Raw genomic sequence first — 4,433 nt, 5'->3', positions numbered from 1 at the left:
GTTTTTAAAAATTCAAGATGGCGACTGTCATGGCGGCCGTTTTGTTCGAGGTACGAAAAAACGCAATTTTAAAAGTTAAATATCTCAATGTTAGCAACATCGGAGCGATTCGGTTTCTATCAAGCCGTTGTACGTACACGCTCGAGGTATAGATTGGAGGAAAAAAATTACCCCATTTTTCGGGAAATTTCGAGATTTTCGGGAAATTGTAAAAAATCGAAATACGCACTTTTAGCAAAATTCGAGTATGAGTGATTACGTGTTTTGCTCGTACAAATGACATTTGGGTATTTTTGTCACCGGAGACTGGCAACACTGGAATTTATCAAAGTAAAAGTGATTTTTGACACGGTCTTTTTCACGGTATCCCCTTTCGCGTGGGTGCGAGCGAGAGGAAAGATTGAAACGTCATCAGGACCGGTATATCCTGTAGTTAATAGGAAAAATATGAAACCGTGTAAAATCTTTCTGTGAAACGAGCTGGCGGCCATTTTGTATTTTTTTTAATTTTTCGAAATTTCGATCACGTTTTTGAGGCAGTTGGCAACATTTTGGAAAGTCAATATGTATGAATCGATTGTGTATCTCGGCTGGCAGTATGGAGATATGCAACCGGTGTTGCCACTTTTGGGGAGATTTTCGAGATTTTTAACTAAGAAACTCCTGTAAAATTTTGTATGAAAAATTTTTTTTTCACTGATGGTGTCGTATAGAAAACAAAAACTTAGTAAGCCAAAATTATGGAGAGAGCTGATGATTGAGGATATCGGAGACGGGTGAAGGGCCCGCTTAAGGTATTGAAGATAGGTGGGGGGTGCTCGAGCAAATGTCATTCATGACGTCATCCAATTGCCAAAAAGCTGAAAAAAATTTCAAAATGGCGAAAAAAAGATGGCCGCCATACAAATTTCGCCGGCGTCCAGCTCGGAGGGTATAAAAGATGGAGGTGCGGTTTCTTGGCAAAAGAGGATTAGGATTCAAAGGTTTACTCGATAAATAGAAAAAAAATTCAAAATGGCGGAATTTATTTTCCCATACATTTTGTATGGCGAATATTGAATGTCTCATTCTCCTAGAAAGAGACGGAAAACGATACGATAATGTAGGGGAGATATGTTTTGAAGCGCGATATGAGTAGGGAAAAATTATGACATTTCAGAAAAACAAGATGGCGGCCTATATGATTTTTGCAACTCTTTTGTTTTCCAACCGATTTCGTTGAAACTCGCAATCTTTGAAGAATGTAGTAAACGATTAATAGAAAAAGTGGAAAATTTTGGAAAAACAAGATGGCCGCCGTACAAATTTCGTCGGTGTCTATCTCGGAGGCTATAAAAGATGGAAGAGTGGTTTCTTGGCAAAAGATGATCAGAGTCCGAAGGTCTACTCGGTGAAACAAACTCTGCATGCTCGCGGACCACTTTAGTGGTCCGCGCACCCACGCACCCTACTAAATTATTATCCTAATTTACAAAAAATAATATGGATATCGTTTTCAGGGTTTTCCAGGGTGCTGATTTTGATAAAGACATTTATTTTGAAATCCAAGATGGCGGACATGCCTTTTTTAAGAAAAAAATCGATATGGGTGTCGTTTTATTGTGTTTTCGCGGTTAATTTTGTATCTTTAATAAATAAATTTGGTTAAATATAATAAAGTTAACCTTATCACGTCACGCGAGCTGCTTTAGCAGCTCGCGCACCGAGCAAAACACTAGTTATGTTTTGCTCGGTGCGCGAGCTGCTAAAGCAGCTCGCGTGACGTGGTTAGGTTTATGAGTTGTATTAAACTGATTTTTTTTTTATTAAGATACACAAATTACCCCGAAAACCCCATAAAACGACACCTATATCAATTTTTTTCTTAAAAAGTGCACGCCCGCCATCTTGGATTTAAAAATAAATGTCATTATCAAAATCAGCACCCTGGTAAACTCTGAAAACGACATCCATATCATTTTTTGTAAAACGGGGTAGTTGAGGTTAATAAAGTAGGGTGCGTGGGTGCGCGGACCACTAAAGTGGTCCGCGAGCATGCAGAGTTTGTTCCACCGAGTAGACCTTCGGACCCTGATCATCTTTTGCCACGAAACCACTCTTCCATCTTTTATAGCCTCCGAGATAGACACCGACGAAATTTGTACAGCGGCCATCTTGTTTTTCCAAAATTTTCCACTTTTTCTACTAATCCTTTACTACATTCTTCAAAGATTGCGAGTTTCAACGAAATCGGTTGGAAAACAAGAGTCACAAAAATCATATAGGCCGCCATCTTGTTTTTCTGAAATGTCATAATTTTTCCCTACTCGCCTCCCCCACCCGAACACATCTCCCCTACATTATCGTATCGTTTTCCGTCTCTTTCTAGGAGAATGAGACATTCAATATTCGCCATACAAAATGTATGGGAAAATAAATTCCGCCATTTTGAATTTTTTTTCTATTCATCGAGTAGACCTTTGGATCCTGATCCTCTTTTGCCATGAAACCGCACCTCCATCTTTTATACCCTCCGAGCTGGACGCCGGCGAAATTTGTATGGCGGCCATCTTTTCTTCGCCATTTGAATTTTTTTTCAGCTTTTTGGCAATTGGATGATGTCATGAATGACATTTGGTCGAGCACCCCCCACCTATCTTCAATACCTTGAGCGGACCCTTCACCCGTCTCCGACATCCTCGATCATCAGCTATTTCCAAATTTTTCCTCGATTTTTTTTTTGTTTTCTATACGAAAGCATCAGTGAAAAAAAAAATTTCATACAAAATTTTACAGGAGGAGTTTTTGGGGAAAATCTCGAAAATCTCCCCAAATGTGGCAACACTGTTTACATATTTCGATACTGCTGGTTGAGTCACACAATCGATTGATACATGTCGACTTTCCAAAATGTTGCCAACTGCCTCAAAAACGTGATCAAAATTTCGGAAAATTTGAAGAAAATACAAAATGGCCACCAACTCTTTTTGCAGAAGCAAATTAGATAATTTTACAACTTTCCTATTAACTACAGGATATACCGCTCCTGATGACGTTTCAATCTCTCCTCTCGCTTGCACCCACGCGAAATGATCGTCCCTGAAAAAAGACAATGTCGAAAATCACTTTTTTTTTGATAAATTCCAGTGTTGCCAGTCTCCGGCGACAAAAATATCCAAATGTCATTTGTACAATCAAAACACATAATCACTCATACTCGGATTTTGCGAAAAGTCCGTATTTCGATTTTTTACATTTTCGCAAAAATCTTGAAAATTCCCGAAAAATAGGGTAATTTTTCCCCACCAATCTATACCTCAATTTCATACGTACAATCGCTTGATAGAAGCCGAATCGCTCCGATGTTGCCAACTTTGAGATATTTAACTTTTAAAATTGCGTTTTTTCATACCTCGAACAAAACGGCCGCCATGACAGCCGCCATCTTGAATTTTTAAAAACCACTCCCGTTCTGTCAAAATACAGAATAATCGTGGGCGAAACGTGAAAAAATAATTATTCTCGACTATCCCGTCTCGGATCTGTGGCGCCGCGGTTAGGGGTCGAAAAATGAAAATTTTGAAAACGCTACGGTTCGGCCGCCATCTTGTTTTTCCAATATTTTCCACTTTTTTTATTAATCGTTTCCTATTTTCTTCAAAGATTGCAAAATTCAACGAAATCGGTTGGAAAACAACGGAGCTGCAAAACTCACATCGGCCGCCATCTTGTTTTTCTGAAATGTCATAATTTTTCCCCAGTCGAATCCCCCATCCAAACACAACTCCCCTACATCACTATATCATTTTCCGTCTCCTTCTAGGAGAACAATTATGTCAATGAGTCAGTGAGTCAGTCAGTGGTAATCGAGCTATACACTGTCTGTTCAAAAAGTACCCGGAATTTTCGTTTTTTCAAAAAAATATTTATTTATTCGTCTACATCAATGTGGTCCCCTGCAAAGTAGTCCCCCCCAGATATAATACACTTATGCCAGCGTTTTTTTCCAATCTTCGAAGCACTCTTGGTATTCACTTTTTGGTATGTCCTTGAGCACTCTCAGCGATTCGACCTTTATTTCTTCAATCGAGGAAAAATGCCGTTTTTTCATGGGTCTCTTCAACTTTGGCAACAGGAAAAAGTCTCACGGAGCCATATCTGGTGAATATGGAGGTTGTTTTTTGGCCAAAAAATTACGAACATGCAAGGACGAGTGAGAACGATGAGTGAGTTTTGGAATGAATTTTGCTGCAACTCGTTTCATGCCCAAAACATTAAAAAAAATGTTATGATTTGAGCCAATTGATATGCCAACTTCATCAGCAACTTCTCTAATTGTGATTCGGCGATCATTCATAACCATTTTTTCCACTTTTTTCACATTTTCATCGATTTTATTGACGTGCTGGGTCGACCGAGCGTTCGTCAGCTTCAACGTCTTCGCGGCCATCTTG

The sequence above is a fragment of the Maniola jurtina genome, chromosome W, assembly GCF_905333055.1.
Source record: "Maniola jurtina chromosome W, ilManJurt1.1, whole genome shotgun sequence".
NCBI lineage: Eukaryota > Metazoa > Arthropoda > Insecta > Lepidoptera > Nymphalidae > Maniola > Maniola jurtina.
This window is presented reverse-complemented; position numbering follows the sequence as displayed.